This window comes from Amblyomma americanum, chromosome 8 (assembly GCF_052857255.1).
Source record: "Amblyomma americanum isolate KBUSLIRL-KWMA chromosome 8, ASM5285725v1, whole genome shotgun sequence".
Classification (NCBI taxonomy): domain Eukaryota; kingdom Metazoa; phylum Arthropoda; class Arachnida; order Ixodida; family Ixodidae; genus Amblyomma; species Amblyomma americanum.
This window is the reverse complement of record NC_135504.1, coordinates 74,742,657-74,755,486: the sequence shown is the minus strand read 5'-3', so window position 1 is coordinate 74,755,486 and position 12,830 is coordinate 74,742,657.

Sequence of the window (12,830 nt, the reverse complement as noted above, 5' to 3'; positions counted from 1 at the left end):
GTACTTCCCAGTTTTCAGAAGTGAAACTTTGGGACAGCATAAAAAATTGGGCATTCAAGTGGATACAATAATTACCAAAAAAACAATTTTTTGGCCATTTTTTTGGCCTGCCAGCAATTGCTGCGCCAAAGTGACCACTAAATGTTAACTAAATGCAAGAGTCGGGAGCACAGACCTGTGACCTAGCCGAGCTATATGCTGCCATCCAGACAAACACCTACAACTGTCATCAACCACTGGTGTCAATAATTACCAAAAAAACAATTTTTTGGCCATTTTTTTGGCCTGCCAGCAATTGCTGCGCCAAAGTGACCACTAAATGTTAACTAAATGCAAGAGTCGGGAGCACAGACCTGTGACCTAGCCGAGCTATATGCTGCCATCCAGACAAACACCTACAACTGTCATCAACCACTGGTGTCACCCATTTCAGGAGGTTACTCTCTTGAATGGAGATTTAGAAGAAAGCCTCTCTCCTATGTGAACAGTTTCCAAGTGAGTAAATAGTCTTGAAACGTGTGGCGCTTCTGTCCTGCCCCCTCCCCTCTCAAGGGGAAGTGAGCAGGACACGCCTCTGTGTTGTAATATGAGCAACACATAAAATAATGTTCCACTTCTGCCCACTTCTGGTCTCTTAATTTTGCACCTATCATTTTTCTTTCCATGGCTCACTGCGCTGTCCTTAAGCCAAACCCTTTTCGTTAGCTTCCACGTTTGTGCCCCATAGGTGAGTACTGGCAAGATACAGCTGCTGCACTTTTATCTTGGGGGATATTGGTAACCTGCCATATGCGCTCCACCCCATTCTTATCCTTGTAGTTATCTCCCTCTCATGATCTGGATCAGCTGTCACTACCTGCCCTAAGCAGACGTATTCCTTTACCACTTCCAGCATCCTACTACCAGTTGTGAATCTGTTGTTCCCATGCTAGACTGCTGTTCATTACTTTGGTTTTCTGCATGTTAATTTTTGGAACCACCATTCTACTCTGCCTAACTTGTTCATCATCTGTTGCAGCTCACCTCCAGAGTGACTTAGCCAAGCAATGTCATCAGCGGATTGCAGATTATTTAGGTATTCTCCATTTACTCTTATCCCCAACTGTTCTCAATTCAGTATCGGAATACCTTCTGTAAACAGGCGGTGGATAACGGTGAGATCGTGTCTCCCTGCCTGGCACCCTTCCTTATTGGAATTTTATTGCGGACTTTATGGAGGACTATGGTAGCTGTGCAGTTGTTATAGATATCTTCCAGTATTTTCACATAAGGCTCTTCCACACCCTGGTCCCGCAATGCCTGCAGTACTGTACAAGTAAAATGGCACTGTTGTGTGGTTCTGGAACTCATAGCCGAGCTATGTGAAGGCTCACTGCACCTGTGCTCAAGCCATGCCACTGAAAGTTTCTCTGAAGCACTCTGAACTGATCATCAGCCCAACTGCACCCATTGCAGGACAAAGGGCTCTCCCTTATTGATCGCCACTTAACCCTGTCCTGTCCTGGCTGTGGTCACCTTGTCCCCACAAACTTCCTAAACTCATTCTGCCACTGCCTGCTATGCTTGCCTTATGTTGGAATCCATCAGAACTAAACAAAAATTGTCATGGGGGTTGCCCAATGTCAGACGAAAATGCAGTTTTACCGCATGTAGTGTTGGCGCATACTGTCGCGAATCTGTGTACTGTTTGTTCATTCTTCAAAGGTGCCAGCATGCGGCTTTATCGCATTGTTTGTGATCCAAGACGTGACCATATTTATCTCGATTGAGTGCATCCAGGCGGAGCCGGTTCTAGGTTGTTCCAGACTGTTGAAGTAACTTTGCAAGCCATATTTTGAAAGATTGCTATCAGCTTTAGATTGAGCACGGCCGACAGCGGCGGGGATTCTGTTCGATGACCGCTGAGCACGCTTGTTGCTTTCGCGGCTGCAGAGTCATTCAGTGCATTGTGGGCGCAGGTCAGCCCATTAAACAGTTTTCCTTTAGAACCACATTTTGCTGTCTTCCTGGACTGCCATCACTACTATGTGGCAAAACTATTGTGAAGGGAGGGGTTGTTGCTCCAGGCCCTCCCTTCCCTCACTGCTACAGCCCTTGCACATTTCTCATGGCCTCCTTGGGTGTCCTTGCAGTGTGCACATCATCATCATCAGCAGCAGTAACCTAACTGCACCCACTGCAGGGCAAAGGCCTCTCCCATCTCTCTCCAGTTAACCCCATCTTGTGCCAGCAGCGGCCACTCTATAAGTTCTTAATCTCATGCACCCACCTAAGTTTCTGCCGCCCCCTGCTATGCTTCCCTTCTCTTGTAATCCATGCAATCCTCCGTTACCCTTGAGGTCCAGAAGTTATCTTGCTTTCGCATTACATGCCCTGCCCAAGCCCATTTCTTTCTCTTGATTTCGACTAGGATGTCATTAACCCGCGTTTGTACCCTCACCCACTCTGCCCGCTTCCGGTCTCTCAACATTGCACCTATCATTTTCCTTTCCATGGCTCGCTGCGTTGTTCTTAACTTCAGCTGAACCTTTTCGTTAGTCTCCGCATTTCTACCCCATAGGTGAGTACTGGTAAGATACAGCTGTTATACACTTTTTCTCCTGAGGGATATTGGTAAACTGCCATTCATGATCCGAGAGAACCTGCCAAATATGCCCCAGCCCATTCTTGTTCTTTCATCACAACAAAAGTGACCAAAGGGTCAGAGCAGTCGCTATATAGCGCAGGTTCATGACCACAGTGGAAAACTGGTTGTGGAAGAGTGAGTCTGTCTAGAGTTTTTTAACGGCTACAGCTACGAAACCCACAGTAATGAAAAATATGGGCATGACCTTTGGCCAGCTTCAGCAGGTGAGAGCACTGTGAGCCTTGTAATTGACTACTGGTGGCCCTTTGCAACTCTCCTCTAAGGCGAAAGCCTTTAATGGCTCATACCCGCAGCCATGACCCTGGCCGTCTGTTACACTCTTCAGCAACTAGGTAAGAAAAAAATCTTTGTGCACGATAGGATTCGAACCGGCATTCTTCCGTTCCGCAGCCGAGCGTGCTAACGACTACTCTACTTCCTGCCAGCACATATGCAGTTCTCCTTGTCTAGGACGCTGGAGAGTGTTTGCGGAAAGGCGTCGAATCAGACGGATGCCTCCCAAACACCCTCCAGTGTCTCCAGCATTTGAGATTCACAAACAATTGTGTACTTAACATCTTAACCACACATCAGTGACATAAGCAGCAACACCGTGCTAAAGGCTTTCGCCTCAGAGCACTCTAGGTCAACAAAGTGCCCCCCTGAATTTTTTCACCACGTGCATGTTTTGACACCCTTTACAGTTTATCTGAATGCTAAAAGTGGCGCGACAGTCAGCTTGCTCCAAGTTTGGGGCTAACGTGGACCTAAGGGGAGTATTGAAGGCGGTATTATCAAAGAGCTAAGAGATCAGTGTCACCACCATTCTTAGCTGAAGGGTAGCAGACCATGTCTTCACAAAGTAATTTTGGGTGCTTAGACTGTTCCAAGCTTTGGTCCAGTGCTAGCACCATGTCGGCTGTCCATTTCCAGGGTGTGCCAGGGTAGCCTAGGGGCCGCTAAGCGCTATTGACTACACAGCCTGAAATATGACAGAACTTGGCAATGTGATTGGTAAGAGTGCTTGTGCTCAGGCTTGTTTTCAAAATCCCGGCCGCTGTGATCAGAAACACAACTCTTTTTGCTTTGCTCTGTGGCACATTGGTCGCAACCACTGGACAACCACAAGCCTGGCACAGGCTGACCAAAGGCAATTCTTAACATTGGTTGTTAACGTCGGTAAGGTATGGTAGAGGTTGGCATTCCTGTTTTCTTTTTGACACGAACTTACCGTATTTACATGATTGTAAGTCAAACCCCCATATCACATCTCAGAAAAAAAAACTTGGAGGTCTTTAAGCTTGGCCTTTATTAATAGAACGCGATAGCATTATCTTGCGGCCGACGCTTATCGCCAGCCGCTATCTGCTGCCATGCACGGGCGTGCCCGTGGGCACATTCCAAAACGAAAATTTGTTACTGTAGGAAAACAGCGTAAAAAACACAAGACAAGAAAGACAGACAGACTCGAGTGAAAGATTATTAGTCACTGGACAACTCGTTCACACTTGCGCCATCGTCCAACTAGCACTGCCGTCGTGATCGCTGCTGCGGTCCCATATCGCGTCGTTGTTTAGCGAAATACTGCACTTTGCAAACAGTTACATCGCGTGGAAAAGCTGAAAATTTTGCCTCGCTGCAGCTGCCACATTTGTATCACCCGTTGCAAATGCCGAACTTGTGCCCCGGAGCGCAGTTGTTCGTTTCTTCGGGGTAAAGAATGACAGCCATCTTGAATGTAGCCGTGGACGAGCACCGGTCACTTACCGGACCCAGATCACAAATGACGACTGAAGAAGCACTACTTTAAAAACATGAAACGCGGCCGGCAGTAGTCAACTGCGTCAGAGCCAAAGAGAAACTACGCATGAGCGGCGTTGGCTGTTCCGTCAGCTACCGACACTCCTGGCGCTGCCACCTTTCCGAGTGGCGGTGCCGCCGCGATTGGAACAGCGGCCCTTCCATCAGCTATCGACGTTCCCTTGAGCGCCGAGTACAGAGTAGAAAGTAAAAAAAAAAAAAAATTTGGAGGACGCATATTAGGAGTACAACACGAATTAATTATTGGGTCCCCGCCGCTTATCAGCAGCCTCAATCTGCAGCCACTTGTGGGGAGTGGAAGAGGGGGGAGGGGGGTGCTGGTTTGCTGCTTATCGACGGCCACCATTGGCCGCTGCGCACGGGGAGGCGATGCCAGTTCTGTGTGTTGACACAGCAGCTGCTGCACACATTTTAATATCAAATATAAAGTTTTTCCTCCTCCTCCTCCTCAAGGCCAGCACCAAGAGCAATGCAAGGGAGCCACGCAGCAAAAATACAACCACACTGTAGCATGCCTGATATCTCGTTTATCTTGCCTTTATTTATTGTGTCATGCTTTTGTCTCGATTGTAAGCTGACCCCCCACTTTGGATTTTCGAATTGAAAAAAATAGGTCAACTTACAATCATGTAAACACAGTATTAGCCAACCAGATGAGATGTTGTCAAACCCTGTATTTAATCCAACAATCGTCACTGAAAGTTCGCCTGGACCTTTTGTCCCCATTTCTTTTGTTCGCCCTGTAATTCATCGTGTGCCAATCACTCCAATGCGCAAAGCAAGAGAGGCATCGCCCGGTGCTTGGTGGTACTTCTAATGGTGACTGTGCATTGCGAGGAAACACTCAAACAATCGGCATCTTTCTCCGTTTCATTTTACTAACTAGATGCTTACATTGTGAAGCACATTTCTTCACAATTGTTTTATCTATTTTGATCCCGTTTGCTTTGTTGCACTCTTGAAGCCATAGAGCGGGTCAAGACATTCGTGTTTTTAAAAAAATTTTTGAATGTTAATTTTTTGCAAAGAATTTTGATGTGACTGCATCACTGAAATCCGAAACCAAACTTTGTGCTTTGCGAAAAAAAGAAGAAGTGGTAGGATTTTAACATAGTTAAACCGAGTAGATGTTCAAAACCATTAGTTTGGTCTGGTTGGCTCATGGTTTTGCTTCGTGTTTAGCTATTTTGTTCCCCCCATGCGTTTTTTTTCCGATCCGGTCAACCGGTGATCAGCGTTCGCAGCGCAAACAGTTACCCTTCGCGCAATGGATGTGCAGATGCAAAAAATGGAAAGCAAACGTTAGTGTAGTGTCCACAGTGCATAAATCTTGCAATGTGAGATGAATTGAGTCTGCACAATTCCCCTAAGTACTAAAATTGAAAGCACTTTGGAGCTGTGGACTGGGAATAAACTGATTCGAATGCAGTGGTCGCATATGCCATGAGCCCAGTGCTGGCTGCGCCGCCTGTTGTCGCTCTGGCAAAGCAGTGACGGGGCTGCTCCCGCTGGCTTGCTGCCTGCTGCTCTGGCTTGTTGCTACTGCTTGCTAGCCATTTGCTTACGCCTCTCTCTCAAACTCTCCGCACATGCATGTGCCACCATATGCAGGGTTTACGGTTTACAGTGATAATTGGACAAGCATGCTATTAATATCAGAGGCAGGTTTAGCTTTGGAAATCACGACTTTCCTTCATGCGCAATTAGGGCACGCTGTCCTGTTTGCTTGCAATACTGGCACGCTGACCTATTTGCTTGCAATACTTTTGGTTGGGGAGGACTAACATTCCCAAAATATAGTGATTTCATTTTGTTTTTTTTTTCTTCTGTGTTAATTGTTCAAACATATTTTAGTGAGGGAAAAGTGGTCTAAATATATGTGAGGTGTAGCACCCCGAAACCACACATGGACTCTGAAGGATGGAGTAGCAGAGGGGTTCGGATTAAGTTGGATTATCCGAGGTTCTTTAACGTGCGCTGGCATTGCACACCGTGGGAATGTTTTTGCATTCCACTTCCATCAAGATGAGGTCGCAGTGGTCAGCATTTGATCCCATGGCTTTGGGCTCAGTAGCCACGGGTGAGTGGGCGTCTCTTGTGCCATGTCCAGGGCTTTTTGAGTGGGCGCAGGGTGCATATTTGCGTTTCAGGGGCTCTCTCCATGTCCCGCCCTGTTGAAATGGGCATGCCGCAGGGCTCTGTTTTGTCATTTGTCACTCTTTCTGTTTAAGGTGGCGATATCGGCGGTGAAATGCCAAAGCCGCCATGCTGCCAAGGTGGGTAATTTTTGAAGGTTTGTTAGCCCACTCGGAAATATTTTAGAGCCACCAAGGTGGTTAAATTTTACAGGTTTGTTAGCCTCCTCAGAAATATTTTAGTTGCTAAATGTATAACGAAAACGAGCGAGAACTCAAGCTAGCATTTTGTTAATTACTGGAATTTTGTTTTACTTCTCAGCCAAGAAGCCCCGAGTGACAAAGGCTACAGCATACGTTATGCCGACAATATTACCTCTAGTGCACTAGTTACATTGAAGAATTGCCATAGAAAACTAGATATTTTAAAAGTTAATTACGGTGTTTTTTTTAATAATGTCTTATTGCTAGCGCGGCAAGCAAATGAAAACAAACGCTATAGCTGCTTCGCTAAGTGTTCTTGCATATTATGTTTAGCACCAGTGCCATATCATGCAGTGCTTTCAAAACGAGCACATCGGTGATGGATCCCTAAAAGCAGTGCAAAAGGTGATCGTTTTTCCTTCACCACCTTTATTTCGGTCCGCTCAGGCGTCGGTTAACTGACCGGGTTGCGGTGGTGTCACTGAATAATGAATATAGTTTTAGCCAGCATCGCACAGTTTCGTCAAAAGTCTTCGGTAATTGCATCAAAAGGTTAGGTTTCTTGTTGGTGTGGTAATTTACAGGCAAGACATTCCATCCGTGGTTTACGGTTGCACTTAGCATACACACACAGTGGTCTCGCCATACTGCAGCGGCGTCGAAGATGCGACCACTCTCATTGAGCGCCGGTCTATCTCTACCTCTATTTCTGCAGCTTCAGAAGTATCCTTCACTGGAAAATATGAAGATGAACTCTCAGCCAATAACTTGAACCACTGTGGCCGCGACAAGCCGGCAACGCGGCCAGCGGACCTCGCCTGTTTTTAGAATCAGCTGCGAGAGGAATTTCAGTGGCGCCCTTACAGGCAGCGCTCATGGCGTATACAGTGAGCACGTCTAGAAAGATTATTTCTAGCGTTATCTCGGTTAGTTAGCCACCACAGTGCAACCGGTTACGGCGTTCCTCAGTCCGGAGTTTTATGACAGCATCTGAACCCTGTGCGACCATGGCTAAAGGCCGGCACCGTGTCGTCGCTACAGATATCTGCGCGCTTTTACAACATGGTGTCAAGAATGCAAAAAAAAATAATAAAAAAGCACAAGCCAGCTGGGGTGGGGGGGGTTGCAGATATGTGTTTTAAAGGTGTGGCCTAAATGTGAAGAGTCGAAGATGTTTTAACCGTGCTGCTCATGAAACACTTAAATGTAGCAGACCGCTGTGCACAGTAATGTTTTACAAAACGTTCTGTATTTCACGCTCATTATCGTGTTCATAAGTTTTGTAGATAGGACAAGGTTAAGACAGTGCATTAGTTCCAGACGTGGCTTATCACTGTAATTTACGACATACAGTCCGAACCCATCAGCAGAGCTCAGTTTCTTCTGATAAAATTTTTGTTCACTAGATTGTCCACGCCACATACATACAGCACACAGGAGAAAATGTGTGCGACTGGAGCATAAAATTTATCTGCACGCACAGTGGAAGTATAACCTTGTAATAGAATAGGCATAGAGAATTTCATATGATATCTGGCGATACTGAAAGATATTGGACTGTCTGCACCTATAGTTAGCCATTCAGGTAAAAAAATTTGCTTCGCAAAGTAATGCAACCTAGAACCAAAAAGAGGCACATGCAAACGCTTACGTCGCCTGCTGCCTTCCTTTGTGTTGTATGGTTTCAAGCGGTCAGTGGATCACATGGCTGGCATTAAAAGGTGTCTCATCCTCCACTACACACTCCGTGTTTCTTTAGTGAGCGGCAGAATCGCTTCGACAAAAAAAACAGGGCCAGGAGCTGCATGTGCGTGGCCTTCCTTGGCACCTCCATCACCGCTCCATTCTCCATGATGACGATGCCGCCTATAGGCGCTAAAAATTGCGAATCCCTTCATGTTGACGTTGTTTCCTTTTCCGCTGCAACTCGATGCGCCGTCGAATGGATGGCTGGATGGATAAGGCTGAATCTTTTAATTTGGGCGGTGGCTCAAGCCACATAGCCATATGACATGAAATTTTACTCTTCTCTTGATTTTAGCCACCAATCATATAACGTTCGCTTGGTTATTTCTACCCGCTTAAAATCTACTTTCCCTACACTGTCCTTAAACCCCAATGCCTTGGGTAAATCAGCCCCGCTGCTTTCCACGGCAGCGTGAAGCCCTTTACAGAAAAGAATCAAGTGTTCAGCTGTTTCCTCCTCCTCTTCGCACACAACGCACAACGTGTCTATCTCGTGGTACCTGACTCTATATGTCTTAGTCCGCAAAACTCCAGTCCTGGCCTCAAACAACAAAGAGCTTCCCCTACAATTATCATAGATATTTTCTTTGGCAATCTCCTGCTTAAAGATCCTGTATGTTCCCAGCGCCGATTTCGTCAGCATCCCTAGTTTCCACAGAGCTCTCCCTGTTTCTTTAACCTTTGCTGATTTGGCCCCCTACTGCTGTCCAGATACTTGCTTGCCTATTTTCTATTTCACTTTCTCCGATTCGTGTCAACATTCCTCATGTACACGTATCTGAAAACTTTCCTAGCCCACTGCTTTTCCCCATTTCTTTCAATCGCTCCTCAAATGCTATCTTACTGCTGGCCTCTCTGCTCTCGAACGACGCCCATCCCATATCACCCTGTACCCCCTGATTTGGTGTATTGCCATGTGCTCCCATAGCAGTCGGATGTTTGACTATGGGCGACACCTAGTGGTTGGTATTGGTACTCAACAGTCATGTCCACCAGGGTGACCATGGGTGGTCAGAGGTATGCTATGCTAAACATGCTTGGCAATGCTATGCACGGTTTGGCTATGGTGGGCTATTGCTATGCTAGGTTTGGCCAAGGTCACCAAGCCAGCAGTTTTTTTGCAGGTGGACACCAACGCCACGTACCTGAAAGCACGATTAAAAAGCATGTTTCATTCAATCTTCACACCTTTGTGCACAGATGGAAGTTGATAAAGACAACAGCGTGCAATGCACAGTTGGATAGTGAGTTGCAGCTGCCGTGATATCGTAGTGCTTTCGTGTAGTGGCCAGTGAAGCTGATCTGTTTGCGTTGTCGCAGGTTCGAAACCCAGTTGCGGCAATATTTATTTTATTTTTCCAGCTTTGCTAAGGTTGCCTTGGCCAGCCTGGTGAAAAGCTCACCTTCAAGGTCAAGCTTCACACAAAATTTTTGGTTCGATGACAAATGGTGACCACTGGTCACTGCCGTTCATGCTTGTGCACAGAAAGCTACCAATGTGAAGCTTACTGTACTTTCCATCAGCGCTAAACGCCACCTTTCAAGGCATCCGTTTTAATGCATAAGTGTTAAGGCTTCCTCCCATTCTGCAGAAAATCCAGCGTTGTTGTCGTGAGTGAAAAATCCCTGCAGAAGCAACTAGGTGGGCCACCTAGGCCACGCGACCTTGTGGCGTCATCACAACCTGCCCACCAGATTGTGAGTGAACTGACCACCGTGGCTGCTAAATTAATGACTGGTTGTGAAGGGTTGCTTGGGAAGAACAGCTACATCTGGTAAATACTTTTTTTGGCACTCTGCATGTCCTGTATTGTTCATTTTTATTGGTTTTGCATTTTTGGGTCACCACATAATTTCCATAGAAAAGGGGGTGGGTGACAAGGAGGCTAGGAGATGCTTGCAACTCTCCGTTCCTGCAGGAAGCTGTGGTTTTTGATGGTGCGGCCAAGTTTAAAGAGCCTCCTTGTTCGATATAACAGAGCTGTGCAGCTACAGGTGTTCACTGTATGCATTGCCTTAATACATATTTTGATGACAGTCCAGCTCTCGTTCCAGCTCTCGTTCATAATAAGTGAGCATTTGTTATAACTGTGGCCATTATAAGTGAGCTTGACTGTATTAAAAAACAATTTTGTGGAGATACACTCGAGCCCACTTATGACCAATTGGATTGTCACACGGGTTGCGTTTGTCGTATCCGAAGTTCATAGTAAGCGGATTTGCCCTATTACAGCCAAAACATAGTCAGATAAGAGTGGCATTCATTTCTTTACAAAATTTGTTGTGCAAATCTGTTTTTTCAAATCAGACCCTATCAAACTTTTTCTGAGCTCTCCAGTGCGGCCCTATTCTCCTGGCCGAGTACCTTGCTGTAGACAAACATCTCTAGGGACGTCATAATACCCATAGTAATTGAGGCGTTCACGGCAACGGGGGTGGTAGGTCGGCATCTTTGTTTCAGTCCTCAACTAAGTTGCAAGGACGCAACGATGAAGTGACCGTAGCACATGTGCATGCAGAACATACCGTATGCACCACCCTGGTGTAAAGCGCACAAGCAGTGCACTGGACTGCAAATAAAACAACACCTGGCTGCAGTTACTATGTTCCTGAAGCAACCTTTGCATGGAGGAAGACCGCATAGATGTAAAAAGCATGTGGCAACTAGTGCTTTAACTGAAAACCATCAGCTACTGTCCGATTTCTGTTTTCAGTGATCGGCGTGCACTGCTCGACCGCTCTACACAAGGATGACGCAGACTAGCTGCTGTCTGCACATTTCCTGCACATGCAGCAGCGCAAAAGGCAGAGATCCGATTGAGTCGCTCACGTATGCCACGTGACCGTATGGGCCAGCAGGCATACCAAGGTATTCAAACATGATATTGCTATCGTTGGTTGATGACCGGGCGTGTGCAGTAGTTTCGCTTCCAACACTGTCCCTGTTTTGATCTTAACATGCTTCTGCTTCCACTTTAAACGTTTTGCCCAGCCAGTACATACTCAGGGACAAATTTAACTTCTAGCCTGTATGGGTGTGCTTAGCTAGCGGTTAACTGCAATTTCAATTCCACCTCTTTTATGTTTTTTTTGTAGCAATAGCTACATTACGCTGGCATTTTGAGCCTTCAGTGTGGCCACCGTGGCGGCGCCGTGGCTGGGCACGTGGTTGGTCACGTGGTGCGGTGAAGCTGCCGGTGGCACAGCGCGCCGGTGAAACAGGGGGAGGGGGGGGAGAGTGGAGAGGGGGAAAGAGTGAATCCACACCCAGGGACGAAGATGAAGAAGGAACGCCCAGCAAAACGGAGCGGCGAAAGACTGACTTTGCAATTCGACTGAGCAAGTTCCACTCAGCCAACTGTAGCTATCGCGTCACTCCAGGTTTAACCAGAGCTAAACCACAGCCATTTTAATGGGGTCGACACTTTTTTGGGAGGAAATCACAGGAGCTGGGAGATGTTGCTCGGTCTGTGTGCTGGCGGATGCACCTGTTTTTCGATTCTGGGGGCGAGTTCACAGTGCCTCCTCGTTCGTTATAACCGAGTGGTGTGGCCAAGGTTGTTCGTTTTATCTGAGATGCTCTTCCATAGCCTTAATACATATTTTGACAGTGACATTGCCCTCGTTCGTAATAAGCGAGCATTCGTTACAACTCAGCTGTTATAATTGGGCTCGGCTGTATAGCAGTGAAATTTTTCGACAGTGGTCATAAAATTAGTTATAATATGCTCAAAAATTTTCATGTATATACATGAAGAAATATAAATTTTTTTACTGAAAGCCACGTCCCTCCTTAAAGTATAATTACTGCTCTTATGTGATAACAACCTGCATCTGCTTTTCCCCATCTACAATTATTACATGTGTTTGGTTTGATTTATGGGGGTTTAACGTCCCAAAGCAACTCAGGCTATGAGAAATGCAGTAGAGAAGTGCTCCGAAAATTTTGACCACTTGGGGTTCTTTAACATGAACTGATACCATACAGTACACGGACCTCTAGAGTTTCGCCTCCATTAAAATTTGACCTCCACGGCCGGGATCGAACCCGCGTCGTTCGGGTCAGCAGCCGAGTGCCATAACCACTGAGCCACCACGGCGGCTAGTTATTACATGTGTGTTTGAAGCATCCTGTTTGTATTTAAGTTGACACACAATAGTCGTACACACCATTATGTTCAGCAAGCTCGAGTGTAATTTAATTGCTCTGTCACAGCAACTGTGCTGAGCTAACCACACACGTGAGCAGTGCTTTCACAGAGGAAAGCAGCATAAATCTGGCTCATCACAGTGACGGT